At 38.2% G+C, this 18,529-nt stretch overlaps 1 pseudogene; it reads right to left on the reverse strand.

The window, feature by feature from the left end:
* Nucleotides 1–16,318: 16,318 nt before the first annotated feature.
* On the reverse strand, nt 16,319–17,782 carry LOC140504539 (dnaJ homolog subfamily A member 3, mitochondrial pseudogene; annotated as a pseudogene).
* Between the last annotated feature and the right edge of the window lie 747 nt (nt 17,783–18,529).

An 18,529-nucleotide genomic window follows, 5' to 3' on the forward strand; every position in this document is an offset into this window, starting at 1 on the left:
GATTATTTAGTTTCCAATTGATTTTTGGTTTCTCTTTCCATGGCCTTTTATTACATGTAGTTTTTAATGCATTATGATCTGAAAAGGATGCATTGATTATCTCTACCTTTCTGCACTGGATTGTGAGATTTTTATGTCCTAGTACATGGTCAATTTTTGTAAATGTTCCATGTACCACTGAGAAAAAGGTATATTCCTTTCTATTCCCATTTAATTTTCTCCAAAGATCTATCATATCTACCTTATCCAGAGTTTTATTTACCTCCTTAACCTCTTTCTTGTTTATTTTGAGGTTGGATTTATCGAGTTCAGAGAGGGGGAGGTTGAGGTCCCCCACTAGTATAGTTTTGCTATCAATCTCTTCCTTCAACTCCCCCAGCCTCTTCTCTAAGAATCTGGATGCTATACCACTTGGAGCATACATGTTTAGTAATGATATTGCTTCATTGTCTATGGTGCCTTTTAGTAGGATATAGTTTCCACCCTTATCCCTTTTGATTAGATCTATTTCTGCTTTTGCTTTGTCTGAGATTAGGATTGCTACTCCTGCCTTTCTTACATGAGCTGAAGCACAATATATTCTGCTCCATCCTTTGACCTTTATCCTATGTGTATCCCCCCATTTCAAATGTGTTTCTTGTAAGCAGCATATTGTTGGATTATGGCTTTTAATCCATTCTTCTATCCATCTCTGTTTTATGGGAGAGTTCATTCCATTCACATTCACAGTTATGATTACAATCTGTGTATTTCCCTCCAACCTCTTTCCCACCATTTGTGCTTTTAGCTCTCCATCTCCCTTCCCCTCCTCAATAGTATTCACTTTTCTCCCCCTCCTCCTGCAGCCTTCCCCTCCTTCTTTTAGCCCCCCTCCCTTTTACTCCCCTTTACTCTTATTGCTTCTTTCCTCCCTTTTAGCCACCCTCCCCTTTCTTCCCCCTTCCCCTCCTACTACCTATAGAGCTAGTTAGGATTATCTACTTAAGATTATTGTTCCCTCCTTTGAGCAAATCAGATGAGAGTACCTCTCAAACAATGCTCATCTCCCTCCCCTCCTTCCCTCTACTATAGTTTTGTACTTCTTCCTGTGATATAATTTGCCATTTTCTGCTTCCCCCTTTCCACACCTCCTATTACATTCCCTTCTCATACTTAAATCATATTTTTGACATGACATCATTTACTTTATGCCCATTCCCTCTACATATATCCCTTTTATCATAATAGCTGCACAGTTCTCAAGATTAACAGGTATCATCTTCCCTTATAGGGAGGTAAACAGTTTGCCCTAATTGAGTAGCAAGTTTTTGTTTTTGTTTTTTCCCCCCTCTGTTTACCTTTTTATGATTCTCTGGAGACCTGCATTTGAAGATCAAATTGTCTTTTGAGTTCTGGTGTTTTGGTCAGGAAGCTCTGGAAATCCCTTATTTCGTTGAATGACTTTCTCCTTGCCTGAAATGTTATGCTGAACTTTGCTGGGTAGTTGATCCTCGGTTGAAGTCTAAACTCCTTTGCCTTACGGAATATTGGGTTCCAATTCTTTCGATCTTTTAATGTAGAAGCTGCAAGGTCCTGTGTGATCCTGACTGTGTGTCCTTGATATTTGAATTGTTTCTTTCTGGCTGCTTGTAGTATTTTCTCCTTCACTTGATAGCTCTGGAATTTGGCAACTATATTTCTTGGGGTTTTGAGTTTGGGATCCCTTTCGGGAGGGGAACGGTGGATTCTTTTGATGACTATTTTGCCCTCTGAGTCTAGTACTTCTGGGCAGTTTTCCTTGATGATTTCCTGGAAGATATTGTCCAGACTCTTTTCTTCATCATTGGTTTCTGGCAGGCCAATAATTCTTAAATTTTCTCTCCTGGATCTATTTTCCAGGTCAGTTGTTTTTCCAATTAAATATTTTACATTTTCTTCTATCTTTTCATTCTTTAGATTTTGTTTGACTGATTCTTGTTGCCTCATTGAGTCATTAGTTTCTACTTGCCCAATTCTAATCTTCATCGTATTGTTTTCTTCAGTTAGCATTTGCATCTCCTTTTCCATCTGACCAATTTTTCCCTTTAAGGAGCTATTTTCTCCATTTAATTTTTGTACTTCTTTTTCCATTCGACCAATTTTCCCAGTTAGGTTTTGGGTTTCCTTTTCCATCTGATCAATTTTCCCAATTAGGTTTTGGGTTTCCTTTTCCGTTTGATTAACTCTTCCTTTTAGGGAATTATTCTCTCCAGTTAATTTTTGAACTTCCTTTTCCATTTCTTCAATTTTCTTTTTCAGAGTGATGTTCTCATCAGTGAATTCTTTTTTTATAATTTTAAAATCATTGGCCAGTTTTTCTTTTATATCCTTCTTCAGATGTTCCAGGTAATCTAGTTGTGCTTGCGAGAAATTCATAGTCCCATCTGAGGTTTCAGATGGAAGTACAGTCTCAGCTCTGACCTCTTTGGTGTTTGTGTTTTGGTCCTTATCCCCATAGAAAGATTCTATGGTTTTTTCACTTTTCATCTGCTTTTTCCGATTCATGATGTTGGCTTGAGTGTTGTAGCTTTTGGTTCTTTCAGTCAGAAGATACAGATCTTTTAAGTTGAGTTGATGTGTGTCTAGGCTAAAAGCAGGCTTTTTTGTTGTTGTTGTTGTTTCCCAGATCAACCCTGGGGTTAGCTTGTTAGGTGTGTGGGAGGGGGTGGTCTGGTCTCAGGAGATCTCCTCAGCTGACTTGAGGCAAAGGCAAGGTCAGGGGATGGTGATCCCAGCTTCCCTATTGTCTTCCCTTTTCCCCTGGAGGGCTGGTGCACACCTCGAAGCTAATGCGTGTTCCCGCCCCTCCTGGGGCTCGTCTCCCGGCGCTGAGGCTTGCCTGGGTCTCAGTGCGAATTTTCTCTGCCCTGGGTCATCTGTCCCTCCAGATCGCCTCCGCCACAGTAGGAAGAATCCCCCCTTGCCACTTTTCCAGCCTCTGGTGTTATGAGACCACCCGCCCCCTTCTGCTGTTCCCGCTGATCCAGGATTAATCTGGGGAAGAATTTTATGGCTCCCTCACGGTCATCAGGGGGGAGGAGAGAGCACTTACTGATCACTCTGCCATCCCAGCTCCTGGAAGTTCAAGTAGTTGACCCACCGAAGTCCAGTCTTCAGGCTGAAGGTTTCAAGGGCTGCTGCGCTGATATCTGGCGCTCAGCGGCTCTCATCGGCTCGGCCTGGCTTATCTCCTGCTCCGCTGGTCTCGCCTGCCACTCTCGGGCCCCTCAGGTCCCCTCCACCCTGCTGCACTGACCGTGCTGCGCTGTGCGCCGGGGTCTTACCCCCGCGGAACAGATCCCTCCCGTGGACCCTCCAGTCCAACCTGGGCTCCGAATCCGTCAAAGTCCGTCACCCACTGGATTCTACACCTCCAAAGTCTGGTCAGACTCTCCCCCCAGAGATATCCAGAGGAGTTTTTCCAGGAGCTTAGGTGAGTCGTTGCTTTCACTCCGCCATCTTGACTCCGCCCTGGAGCTCAGAGTTTTAAAAAAATGTTAAAATGTTAAAAATGTTTTTCCATGTAACTGGGGTAAAAGAAAATACTAAATATATAAAACAGAACAAAAAGAATGTAAGAAAAAAAATATTTTGTTAGAAGTGTCCTTAAACCAACTCACCTACAATGTTTGAGGACTCGTCCAGAGATCTTCCCGAAGGTGAGAAGATGACACTTTAAAGTTCAAAGCCTGACACTTAATTCTTTGTTGTTGTTATCAAATGAATGATGGGGTCGGCTATGTTATTGGAAATTAAATGTTTGACAGCCCAATCAGACTACAAGATGACTGCCTTTAATTGCTTCCATCTTTCTGTGGCCACATTTTCCTTCTTTATCATAATGCATGTATAAAGCACTTGACAGTTTCCACAACTTTGCTGTTATTATCTCTTTAATGAACCTCACAACCTTTTGAGTCTGGGAATTCCATTTGACAGATGAGAAACTGGAACTTTGAGAGATTTTGAGAGACATCTTGCCAATGGCCAAATAGCTAAAAGGTGTCATAACCGAGACTAGATAGCCCGGGTTGATTTCCATGCTCCCTCATCAGCTTTATTTTGTTAAGAACTAAGCCTGGATGTGCTGAAGTAAAGCTGAAGTATCGCAGAAGGTAACATTATACTAAGAAACCAGACTCAGTAAAACATTTCTAAAGATGTGTGCTGAAAATTTCTCAGTAGGCTCATAGAAGTTAGCTTTGAAAATCTTCTAGTCTAATTCCTGGATTTTACATATGAGAAAACCAGGATAAACAGAGTTGAAATGACTTGCCCAGTGTCACCAACACAGGTAGTAAGTATCTGAGCCAGGATTCAAACTGAGGTTCTTTAGCATCCAATTCAGTATTTATTCAACAACACTACACTGCCCCTCATGTTCCGGACTTCAAATTATTCATATTTTTTATTTATATTTTTTTGGGGGGAGATCAAAGCTATGGTTTTATCTATATAGGAAACATTAATGAGTGAACTCCCTCTACTAGTTCAGGTAATCACCTGCTCTGTGACTTAGATTCAAAAGCTGTTTACTGGGGACAATGAGGCACATAGCCAGTATATGTCAGAGCTGGCTCAGATTTTTGAAGCTACAGGATCAGCACTCTTTTTATTATGTCATATTGGATCATTTGAAGGTTTGCAAAATACCTAAATCATGGCACTCTCAAGAGTCACTGCAATTATGATTATTCTAATTTTTACACATAGGGAAATAAGATAGGAGAAACTAAGTGATTTGACCAGTAATTTAAAAGGCTATTGAACATGGAATCAAGAGATATGGGTTTGAATCTTACCTAACTTATTACCTGTTTTAGCATACAAAGGCAAGTCACTTAATTCACACAGTCTCAGTTTCTTCAATTAGGGAAGCATACTACCTACTTCATAGAGGTGTTATGAGAAAAGTTCCTTGTAAACCTCTATGTGCCAGACAAATGAGAGTTGTTCTCTGTACTAGTGCTAGGATTTTAATCCAGGTCTCCTGATTAATTCCAATACTCTTTGTGTTATACCATTCTAATGATGTTTCAGACTTTAGAAGATAAATAAGGATCCCCTTCAGGGCACACACATATTTGAATCACTTCTAATGTTGTATTTAGGAGATTTAAAGTTATTTTTTGCTTATATTCCATCACCTAGTAAGTCATCCCTTTCTTCATCTTGGACCTCTCTAGTCTCTCACTTCTTATTGTCTCCATTTTCATCTTAAAAAATACACAAGTTTTGTCTGTATAAAGGAGAAGAGATAAAAACATATTTGCTTGAGGCTGCTGTCCTCTCTTCCTACCATCTTAGCTTCTGCCTTCCCCCATTTAGAGTCTTAGGATGTATATGACACATTTTGGTATTTGATCAGGAAGGCTGCCTCTTATAATGAGAAAAAGTCCTGACCTTGGGAGTTAGAGAAACTGGAGTTGAATAATTAGCCTGGCTACTGTATCACCTTGGTTAAGTATTTTCACTTCTCTGGGTCTCACTTTTCTCACCTCTGAAATTCAGTATTTAGACTAGATGGCAACTAAATTCCCTTCCAGCTTTAAATCAATAATTCTATGACCCAATGTTTATTTCTTATCTTACCTTCCTTCTAGTGTCACAGCTACTGATAACCCAAATAAAGAAGTTCTTAAACTCCTTGGCACTGTGAAACAGTTCAACACCAAATCAGATGCGGATTTACTGAAATACAGAAATGACACTAAAGAAGATATATTATCATCTACCTTGCCGCTTCTGGTAAACCACTGGACTTTTCCATCTGCCCTGCAGCTTAATCTCCTATATGCATTGTTTCCAGCTATTAGAATGTGAGATCCTTAAGAGTAGGGACCGTCTTGGTTTTATTTTTATTCTCAGAATGTAGCATAATGCTTAAAAAGTATTTTTTCAAAATTCATGTTTTCAATCTAAAGATTTTTAAGGATATAATTCCTGTGTCAGAGATGTCTGTGCATGAAGAATTCAGCTGTCTCTATGTGAGTATTATTTATCTGGACTAGTATCTTTACCCCAGAAACCCAGGGACATCTTAGACCTTCTCCTCCCACCTATTCTGTGATCCAGTGACATGGCCACCTTTTTGTTTCTTTTACAAGATACTCCACTTCCATACTCTGTCCATTTTCATTGGCTGATCCCCATGCCTATGACTCTCTCTCTCCTCTTTTTCACTCCCTGTCTTTCCCAAGTCCCAGCTAAAATCCTACCTTCTACAAAAAGTCTTTCTTGATCCCTCTTAATGCTAGTGCCTTCCCTCTACTGATTATCTCTATCTGTTCTGTATATGTCTTGTTTGTACATAGTTGTCTGCATATTATCTCCCTTATTAGACTCTCAGCTCCTTGAAGATAAGGGGTAGTCTTTTGCCTTCTTTTACATCCCTAGTACTTTGTACAGTGCCTGGCACATAATAGATATTTAATAAATACTTATTGACTGACATCTCTCCATTGAATATCTGGCACTAATTCTATTTGCCAGCACTTCACCCACAGTTTATCAAAACAATTTTAAAAGAAAAGAAAAAAAAATCAACAAGGGTATACAATGTATGGGCAAATTACAAGTTGTACTGATTCCCAGAGTGTTCCAAGTCTCTTAGCATCCCCTCAAGTGAGGATGTCACTCAAGCACCACCCCAAAATTATCTGCTGTATTGATTTCTATTGTTTTACTGCCCTTGCTGAGGTAATCTGTTCATCTCTCTGTAGGCACAATCCCTTTGACTTCACATTCCTTAACTCCATGAGTCTTTAAACCTCCTAAGTTCCTTTGAAACAAGATTTAAGTAACCTTTCTCTTCTCAATAATGGCTCAGTGCCAAGCACACGTATGCTAAGATCTTAATGCATATATGCTTGCAGAATATAATTTATTTGAATTAAAGTATGAAAACAAATTTTCTGCTATTACCCTCTCACTTTTTAGTTGGAGAACCTGAAGACCAAAGGAGGGAAATGATTTGACCAAAGTAACATAGCTGTGTGACTCTAGACAAGTTATTTTAATCGGGAAAGTGGAAAGAATGTTGGACCTGGAGTCAGGAAGTCCTGGTTCAAATGAGGCCTCAGACACTTACTAGCTGTGTGACTCTGGGCAAGTCACTTAATTTCTGTTTGCCTAAGTTTCCTCAGTTGTAAAATGGGGGTAATAATAGCACCTACATCCCAGGGTTGTTGTTTGCATCAAATAAGATAATATTTATAAAGTATCTGGGTCATAAGAATTTAATAAATACTTGTTTCCTTCCTTTCTTTTTATTTTCCCTCATATATTTCTTTGACACTTCATTTAATTTGTAAGTTTCTTGAGGGCAAATTTTTTTGTTTGTGTGTTTTTGTCATCTTTTGTATCCTCAGTGTAAGGCAATTGACTGATGCTTGTTGATTGATAAAAGAGTCGTTAATCTGCATTTAGAGTTATTTGTACTTATAAATTCATATGATCAGCTAGTTAGTGCCACAGTCAGGACTCTGACTTAATGTTGAGACCTGCAAGCTATTACTGTCTCCACCATAAATACACCACTGTAAGTATTAACTGATTAGACCTTGTGTGGTACATTGAACCCAAGGGAGTGTTATGTATAACCCAGGAGTGTTCTATGAAATGTCACAAGTAGTGATTACTCATCTAGGTCTTGCTTTGTACTGATGCATATTAAACATTTATTTAAAATCTTTCAGGTACTTGGGATTAACAGATGAAAAGAATCCTTTCTAGGATACATCAGCAATTGGATATAATTCAGATATATCAGTTCAGGGAACCAGAAATGGACTAACATCTTTCAGGTTACCGAATGAATGATGTAAATATTGAAGTGAAATGGATGTGCTTGGGACTTTGGTGAGCTAGAACCGTTAGAAAGGAAAATAATCCATAAACCAGGTGATAGAAATTAGGACAGATGGGGAATTTTGAATCATTTTCTCATGTATTTAATGCCCCTTCTATTACCAGAACATCTGTTTTTGAATCAGTTTTTCTGTATTCTTTACTTTCTTATACTGAAAAAGGAAAAAACAAGTGAGAATTCAGCATCAAATGTAATAATGTATGTAAATCACTTTAAAATTGAGTTTATAAACTCTCTTTATCACCATCATTATATTTTTTCTTTTTCTATAATCTGAAACTTCAAGGTCCCCTGATGAATTTTTCACTTTGTAATGGCTAGGATTTGGAGATGACAAAAGAAGACTACACCATTTGTTCTCACAAATGACCTTGGAGTCATTTTTGACTCTTTTCGCTCACCCCACCCATGTCAGTTGCTGTGTCCTGTTGATTTAACTTCCACAATACCTCCAAAATATACAGGGTGTCACAAAAGTCTCAGTCCAGTTTTGAGCTAAAGCTTAAGATTGCAACAAGATGTTTGGGACACCCTTGAGTCTTGCCTTTTAATTCATTCACACTGCCACCACTCTAGCTTAAGATTTCAGTACTTCTTTTCCAAAGTACTTTGTTACCTCACTAATTTCCCTGCATCCATTCCCTTCCTATTCCAATGCAATGTGCAGATCCCTTACAGATTAATCTTCTTAAAATAACTCTGATCAAGCTATCACTCAACAAACTTTTATTAAGTCCTTACTATATACTAGGCTCTCTGCTAGGTACTTATAAGTACTTACAAAGGTGCTTGTATCCTGATTTGGGAGATTTGAAGTACAATACAAATATATATGGCAGAAATATCAAGTGAGCAATGAAAACATATGCAAAGTAGTTAAATACAAGGTAATTTAGGGAAAACATTAGCAAGTGGGAAGAATCAGGAAAGGCTTCATGTGGAAGATGGTGCTGGAGCTCCATTTTAAAGGGACGGGGGACTCTAGTGACTTGGAGATGAAGAGGAAGGGCATTATAGGTTGTGAGATGAACTGAGCAAAGGCATAGAGATAGCAGACCGATATTTCATATGTAAAGAACAAAGAGAAGGCCAGCTTGGCTGAATCTGCAGCATGGGATAAGGGTATTAAAATTCAATGAGGCTAGAAAGATAGATTGGGGACAGGTTATGAAGGGCTGTAAAAGTTAAACAGAAGACTTTATATCTTATGCTAGAGGCAATAGGAAGTCATTGAGGTTGATTGAGTAGGATAGTCATGTGGTTGATTATAAGTTGAAAGAAAATTACTTTGGCATCAGTGTATTGGATGGATGGGAGTTGTGTGAGACGAGAAATGGAGATCAATTAGGAGTCCACTGGTATAATTTAGGCAAGAGCTAATGAGGGTCTGAACTAAGGTCCTGCTATGTGAGTGGAGGGAACAGGTTGGATATGACAAATGTTGTGTGGTAGAAGTGGCAAAATCTGCTAGCTGATTGAATTTGCAGGGTTAAGTGAGAATATGAAATCTAGGGAAATGCTGACATTAGGAAATTGGGAGATTAGAATGCTAATAGTGACTTTGACAGAAATAAGGAAGTTGGGAAGAAGCAAAGGCTTTTGGGAAAAGATAGTAAGTTCAGTTTTGGACACAAGTTTGAGATGTCTCCGGGATATCCAATTTGGAATGTTCAATAGATGTATTTGGTAATGCAGTATGGAAGCTCCCAAGATAAGACAGAACACTTGAATATACCAAGTCTCTTCTCAGATACCTCCATTAACTCCACATTATAAAGTCCAAGTTTCAAACTTTACATATGCTGGAAAGCCTGGGACCTCAAACAATGACACCTCATCTCTCTAGGTTCAGTACTTCATAAACCACCACTATATTCCCTGATGAACCAGGGCAGCCTTCTGTTATCACAGGACCCTGTAGGGTGGAGTTCCTACCCAGTTGAACTATTTAACATTACCTAACTGCTGAACAACTAGGATAGAGCACAGGGCTTCAAATCAGGAATACACATCTTCCTGAGTTTAAATTTGGCCTCAGACACTTTTTAGCTGTGTGACCCAGGGCAAATCACTTAACTCTGTTTGCCTTAGTTTCCTCACCTGTAAAATGAGCTGGAGAAAGAAATGGTAAATCACTCCAGTTTCTTTGCCAAGAAAATCCCATATGGGGTCATGAAGTCAGACATGACTGAAATTTCTCCGAAATAGCAACCTAACTAATCTTCCCTAGTGCTATAGCTAGCGAAATCATATTTCCTATTCCCCGAATTCCTATATCTAAAAGCTGAAATCTTTTTCTGCTACTTCTCCAAGAAATTTTGCCCTTTTGTAGCTCATTCCCAACCTTTCCAAGGCACCCTTCTCTTCTGTTTTCCCTTTCCGTTATGCACTCTAAAAACTTTATTCCATCATTAATAAAGTTACTTTCATTTTCTACCTCACCTTTCACATCTCCCAAAACACTGGACCACGAGGAAAAAAAAATGGTATACGCATTACCACTTCTGGATCTTCCTTCTGCCACCATCACTTAACAGATATCCTTTGAGATTAACTCCATTCCTCTATTTTACCTTGGTTAAGATCCTTGTTGCCAGTATTCAGTTCACTATCCCTCTTTTTTCAATGAATTTATTTAATGCCTCACAAATAATTTTCATCTCCACCCTAACTCCTTCTCCCATATTTGGAAGCTTTAATAAACATGTTTTTTCAACCATTCTGAACTCCCAATTGATTAATTTCCTAAACCTCCATGCTTTTTCTTTTCACTCCACCTCTGTCACAAAGATGAGCATCCCTTAGATCTTACCAATGAACTCATAACAAAATGGGTTGACTGGGACTTTATCTCAGTGGTCAGAAATCTGAAGTGTTTCAGTAATGTAGAAACAATTGAGCTTAGCATCTAATCAGGAAAAACAGTAAACCTAAGAAGCCAGCAGATGATCCATTTCTTTATTTTGTTGGCTGCTCTGCAGGTGGATAACTCCCCAATCTGCCCTCTTCCCCACAGTAGTTTGGGGGAGGGTTTCATATTAACTTGTTCAAGGCACTATTTGTGCTACTTGCCTCAGGGACAAAATTTGTTCTCACCAACACCAAGAAATATTGCACCATTGTTTTAATTCTTAAATTCCTCCTTTATTATCATAATGTTCTTTTCCTCCATCTCCTCCGCCTCACACTTCTTAACTTATTCTCTGTTCTTACTAGTCTCTGGATTTTCTCTATCTTTACTTATTTTCCCAGTCTACAATCCTCACCCTAGTCCTTTTCTTTCCTATAAGATCTTGACTCTGTTGTTATTTATCGCAAATAAATATTGCTTTCCCCCTTATCTTTCTTTTGTTCATGCCCTAGATAAAGTCAGCTCTGGAGCTTACTCAACATTTGTCTCCTCTGTTAATATTACCAAGTGGCTGAATGATGCTGAAGAAAGTTATGCTGCCATGTTTTCAATTGCAACTTTGTTTTGTCTAATCTCACCTGTGTCCTCACTACTCACATCAAAACCTTTGCTCTTGTATTGACTATCTATCACCTCAGTGGCATTTCCAAACTTCTCTTCTTGAAACCCCAAAGCCACCCAACTCCATCTTATTCATCACATCATGTTTTCCCTTACTCTGCTGAGAAAATTGAGATCATCCACCATAAGCTTTCACACTTCTTCCTTTTCCTTTTTATTTCTCAAAACTCCCACATCTTCCTTCATTTTCTAGCTTCTAAAGAAGAGATAGCTGAACAAATTATGGCATGAAACAGTAATGGAATTCTATCTTGCAGTTAGAAATGATAACAGAAGCAGCTTCAGAGAAACTTGAGAAGATTTGCATAAATGGTTGCAGAATGAAGTGAACAAAAGCAGGAAAAGAGTTTATACAATAACATTTTAAATATTAAAAAAAACTTTGAAAGGCTCAAGGACTCTGATCAATACATTGATGAACTATAGTTTCAGAGGATAAATCACAAAGAATGCTATCTACCTCCTGCCAAAAAGATGATGGACTCAATCAAGGTTAAGATACAAGTTTTTTAGACTTGGGCAATATGGAAATTTTTTCTTTTTTGCTTGACTATGCATATTTTGGATAAGGGTTTTGTTTTTCTTTTTCTTTTTTTTCAAAACTGGAAAAAAAAGAAAATGTATTTGCTTAAGTAGAAAAAAGTAAATAAAAGTAAGAATCTTGTCCAATCCAGGCCTTATACAGGCATCCTTAATTCCCTCACTTCCTGTTTCCTCTTGGAGTTTGTCACGTCGACCTGGCCACATCTCTCATCCTCTGTTCTCTTCTTTCTGTCTACTGCTCCTTTTCTGCTGCCTACAAATATACTCAGGTGTACCACACCTTTAAAAAAATCCCTCATTTGACCCTGCATGATCATTAAAACACTATATTATAGATTCCTCCTCCTTTCACTGCCAACTGCCTGGAGATAATCATTTACTGCCTCCACAGCCTCAACACTCATTTACCACCCACTTGCTTTTTAACAAGGTTGCACAATCTGGTTTCAGACTCCACTATTCTACTGAAATGATTGTTGCCAAGGTGACTATTGATCTCTGAACAGCTAAATCTAATGACGGTTTCTCATTTCTCTGCCACCTTGACCTCTATGCATCTTTTGCTACTATTGACCATTCCATCCTCAACATTTTCTTCTCTGTTGTCTTTTGTGAAAGTGCTCTCTTCTGCTCTTATTGTCTCTCCTTTATTAGATAACCATCCATCTCTAAGCTTTTAGAATGAGTATCACTCCTCCAGTGCTCTGTGTTGAATCTTTCTCTTCTGTTCTCTTCTCTTCTCCTCCTCTTCTCTTCTTCTCTCTTTCCTCCCCCCATCCATTTCTTTCTCTCTCATCATTTCTTTTTGTCTCTCTGTCTCTGTCTCTTGTCTCATATAATCCCATGTGTTCAAGTTTAATCATTACACAGACATATCCCAAATTATGTTTGATGTTCATATATCTCATCAGAACCTCTATTGCATATGAACTACTTGCTAAAAATATTTTAGGAGGATTTTCTATAGATGTCCTAAACTCAATACACCCAAATTGAAACAACTATTCTTTAGTCCTTAAATCTACCTCTTTTTCAAACTTTTCCATTTCTCTTGATAGTACCACCATCTATCTAGTTGCCTAGGTTTGTAATCTCAGAGATAATCTTGCCTCTTTTTTCCCTTCTTGTGCCATATTTAATACACTGTCAAATTTTTCAGTTCCACCTACAAAACATCTGTCATGCATAGTTCACCTCTCCACTCATATAGTCATTATCCTGGTTCAAACCTTTGTTACCTCTCACTAGTCCTATTGTAATAACCTCATAATTGGGCTTCCTGACTCATCTTCCCCTCTATCCAATCCATACTCCATGCAGCTACCAAAATAATTTTGCAGAAGAGTATCATGACATATCAAGCTTTAAAAATCCTTCAGTGACTCCTCACTGCCTCTAGAAAAAAATACAAGCCTCTTAGCCCAGCATTTAATGTCCCCTAAAATCTGAATTCTCACTAGTGTTATTCTATGTAAATTTCCTCAAAAATTCTAGATTCCATCTAAGCTGGTTACTAACTTTTCCTCAAACAGGGACTCTGTTTCTATCTTTTATTTATTCCTATAATTTGTTCCCTATACCTAAAATTTCCTCTCCACTTCTCAGAATTCTAGTCTTCCTTTAAGGCTATACTCATGTGCTACCTCTTCTGTGAAACTTTTCCAAATCTCCCAGTTGTTGGTGCGATTCTGTTTCAGTTCCCCCTGTGTGATATTTATTTGTGTACATGTTGTCATCTCCTTCCCCTCTTCTTTTGGAATGTGAACTCATGGAAGGCAAGGTTTTGAGGTTTTGTTTTTGTGTTATCTGCCTATTATTTGCATCTTAAACACATTAGACACAATCAAAATTTACTGAATTGAATTAGTAAGAATCGATTCTAACCTTAAATGCAACTATCTAATGTGAAAAGAAGGATCATAAAAGAATACCTAGTGCTCTATTTTTCCATTATGTTCAGGAGGTGGAGAAGCAGAGAAATAATGGAATTGTTTGGGTGATTTTTATGTCAACCATGACTAACTCTTTCATTTTTGATGTGTTGGTGTGATGAAAGGAACATAGGTGATCTTATCCTCTTATTCATTTAAGAAAAGATGAACATTTGGGCATGATGCTAGTAGTCTTTATAGGAACTATGAAGTCCCATTGCTGCAAAAGCTGAGGCTGGTGAACTACTTGAGTTCAGAAGTTCAAAGCTGCATTGAACCTAAAACCAATCAAGGATCTTCACTAAATTTAGCATCTACATAGTAAGCCTCTGGAAGAGTAGGGCCATCAGGCAGACTAATGAGGGGCATGTCATCCCAAATCAGAAAAAAAAATGGAGCAGATCAAAGCTTCCATGCTGCTTGTAGTGGGATTTGTCCTCTGAGTGGCCTATGCACTTCTAGCTTCGGTGAGATAGGGAGCTTTGACAGAAGGAGCAAGGAAGGAAGAAAGGAAAGAAGACAGAGAGAGAGAGAGAGAGAGAGAGAGAGAGAGAGAGAGAGAGAGAGAGAGAGAGAGAGAGAGAGAGAGAGAGAGAGGAGAGGGAGAAAGGGAGAGAGAGGGAGAAGAAAGAAAAGAAAAGAAAAGGGGCAAAAACTATTATAAGAAAGAAAGAAAGATAAGAATTGTACTATTGATAAAATAATTCTTAAACCCAAATACAGTGACATCATTTGATGAATGGAGACTAGAACTGTTGTGGCTAGTTGCACATCACAGAATATTTCATAACTTATTATTAATTGTCCCTATAAAAAAGGGACATACGTTCTTTACATCCAAATTATTGTTCCATTGTAGATATCCCAAACTTTGTTCTCTTCTCATTAGATCCTTTTTCCCTCCCAGGAAGAGGATTTTTTATGTGTTTTTTGGGGGGAGTAAATACCACATAAACTTACCCAAGAATAATAAACAAAGGCTGCTATTCCCTTTTTCACCCCTCATAATAGCATCTTTCTGTCTTCTGTCACAGTGCCTTCCTGAGCCAGGTGTGTCTGTCAGGAGAAATTACTCATCTTCAGGTTCAGTCTGTAGACTTTATTTTCCCCTTCCTATTTCCTTAGAGAAAAGAAAAAAGTCTCAAGGGAGCTATCTTCATTACTTTTCTTATTTTTTAGGTTTTCAAATATCTTTTTGTAGCAGATAATCTAATTTGCATTAACACAGAATCACTTTACATGTTTTAGATTAGACATTAGTAGTAGTCTTATTTTTAGAAAATTGAAAAATGAAATAAAGTAGAATCATTCAGAAACATTCTTCATTAACCTGCTTCACTTTTAGCATAAGAATTTTTGTTTTAACACTTGGAAGTCACAATATTCAAATAAAACTGTGGCTACTATGGAAACACTACATTGCTATGGTTTAACTTGAAAACCTGAAACTGGTTAGATTACTATTTAAAACACAAACATTTGTATTTGAAGAGACAATGATTCTTGAGAGGCAAATAACTTAAATATACTTTTTGGATGATGCAAACAAAGTAAGGACAGTAATCCAAGAACCATGGTTGTCAAGAGCTCAGTTTGAATGAAACAGCTGAACTCTATCCACTTAGGAGACATAGGCTATAGTATGACTTGGTACAAAGGCAGTATGGTGGACTTCAAGTATGGCACTAAATGACAAAAGTGAAGTGGGAGAGATGGCAGGTTACCTTTGTAAGGATAATGTAATACTGATAAATATGACTTATAGTCACAACTACCTCCCCACACCACTCCTCATTAATCTTCTCAGATCATTAGATGCCTTTACCATACCACCAAAGTGTTTACAAGATGAACTGTACCCTTAGGATTTTGAAAACAACAACACACAGATGTGGTTGTGATGAAGGGAGAAACTGAATAGCTCTTGACATAATCTTTGAGAAGGAAAAGGACACTGTCAAAGTGTACTGAGTATAGGCTCCTAGAGAAGAAAATCTATAGGGATGGATTCACTTGGGTGATTCATTAGGATGCTTGTTAAGTGAGAAGTTCATTAGTCCATGGCTGTATGCAGCCGTGGACTTCATTTTAAGTTATGGGCAGAGATTTTGTGTTTTCTTTTTTTCTTAAAGTTCCATAGCTACAATTCATACCACACCCAACTCTAAAATAAAAATCTGGCTCCATAAGAAGTATGCATTTTTTCTACTATCTGCAGAGGCAGAAAGATTTGGCTTATCTTCTTATGGACAGGAAATTCACACCATTTGTCAAGATATCAGGGTCTATCTTGGAGTGAAGGCATATCTTACTGATAAGTCCATCCACTATTAACCCTATTCGAAGGGAAAATTTGTCACACAATTTTATTGCGTTGCTGAAGTATGTCAGAGAGTCTCTGCATGCAACTACTATGCTCTTGATCTAGGATCCTTTATTTTCCAGTCCAACAGACAGAATGATGTGTCCCTGTGATTTCCTCTGTCTAGTTTCCAGTAGACTGTTTGTCTTACCTGGGATACCAAGAACTAAACATTTTTGTAATTTGGAATGGGATCTTTCCTTGTTCTCCCCAGTCACAGGCCTACTTATGCCTCTGGCAGAGCTATCCATGGTGCTGCCATCAGCAGTTGTATTTGTCATATTATTTTGATATCAATCTCATCCTCTACAGAGTTGAACATTACACTTTGCTACCTCCTTATCAGTCTTCTAGGAATTCTAATCTTTAGGTGAATGTCATGGTCACCATAGCTGTATCTATTAATCTGGGGGATGCCTTTTCCACTCATTCATATCTTTTGGTCAACTTGTATCCAGGACAGATTGTGACATTGATTATCTCATATAGTCCCTGAGCTCTGGCTGTCCCACCAAGCACAGCTTGAGCTACAGAAATAAAGAGGTCTGAATGGATACCTGTTCCATCCCATTTAAACCAAGAACTTTCCTGAATCTTGAATGTTATGAATTTTTTTCATACAGGCATTCTAAGAGTTTGGCAATTCTCTACTCTTATAGTAATTGGGACCATGACCTTCTTTTGTTTGACTTATCCAGTTCCCCTACATACTACACAAGAACAGTTATTATGGATTCATGGCCTGCACACTGCCTACTGGTAGAATATATCACAAAAGGATCTATATTTATGGTTTCCATTCTGGTGCCACTGCAGTAATGGTACTGCTCAACTTTGGTTAATTTCCTTTGCCATCACATTGCTCACATGAGTAATTAATGTTCACAGTAAATTCCTTGTTAGCACCATTTGTAGCTTGAATGAATGTCAATTTCATGATGGACTCCTGCAGCTGAACAAGTACACTTTGGAAATCTCCAAATGAAGATCCTGAAAACTCTCAAAAGATCTTCCTAAATGCATTCCTCTACATCAACAGAAAGGTCACTTCACCAGTAGCTCTATCCAGAACTTCCTCTTTCAAATTCAAAGTCAGCTGAACAATAAGTATCATATTATTTTCACCTCATTTCATTACTTAACACCTCACAGATTTCTGCTAACTGTGAGAACTCTTCTTTAACCTTAAGATCATCCTTATTCATGTCAGGGTGGTCTTTCTTGGTAAACTTGTAATAGGTATTCTTTATCCCTTTCTGGTTGGAAGTTCAGAGTACTCCTAATATCTGGTAATGATCATCTTTGGCTAAGGAAGGGAAACTCATGTGAAATGGAGCAGTGTGATTAAAGGGTAATTTTTATTCCTGAGAAGCTGAAGCTGAGTCTCAATGTCAGGAGTCTCCCTAGGATGCAGGTGTCAGCTATGGTACCCTTACAGGGTTCCTGAGCCCCCTTTCCCATGTCAGCTGGTAGCTTAGGGGTCACACATCCAGCAACAACCAGTATGAGGAGCACTTTCCTGCCATGTTGACTTGGGGAAATATCACTGCATTTCTGTTCCTCAACACCTGCTCTTTGCAAGAAGCTTAGAAGAATCCAGACAAAATAAGGAGAGGAGCCATTTTAAAAGGATAATCAATGATTCATTTGAATTTTTAAAAAGATTTTTATTTGATTGTCATATTATATAGGATTATTTCCCTCCTTTCCTATAAAAGTATAAGCGAACATAATCCTCAGCATAAACTTTCTTATAGGTATTCTTGCTTTCAGTCTCTTTCTCTTCCAATGTATTCTCCAAATAACCAATAAATTGATTTTCCTAAAACATAGATTTGATCATGTGCATCATCCCATTGTCAATAAACTGTGATGGTTTATTATTACCCTAAGTTCGATTATAAACCCCTCTGTTTGGCATTTGAATCTCTCTACCATCTGATCCCTTCTTACCTTTCTAGCCTTCTTATTTATTCTTCTTCTTCTTCTCATTTTCTGTAATCCAGTCATACTATCCTATTTGTGGTTTCTCACATCCTTTTCTCTACATTGCAACTTCATGACATTGCACTGGCTATTTCCTATACCTGGAATATACTTTTTCATCCCTTTTGCTCTTGGAATTCTTGGCTTCCTTCAAGATTCAGCTCAAACTTCATCTTCTGTGTGAAGCCTCCCTCACCTCTGTCTTATCATCCCCATGCTAGGGCACTCTGTTACCCAAATTACCTTGTATTCTTTTCACATATGGTGTGTAACATTCATTTAGCTAG

This window comes from Notamacropus eugenii, chromosome 1 (genome assembly GCF_028372415.1).
Source record: "Notamacropus eugenii isolate mMacEug1 chromosome 1, mMacEug1.pri_v2, whole genome shotgun sequence".
Lineage (NCBI taxonomy): Eukaryota > Metazoa > Chordata > Mammalia > Diprotodontia > Macropodidae > Notamacropus > Notamacropus eugenii.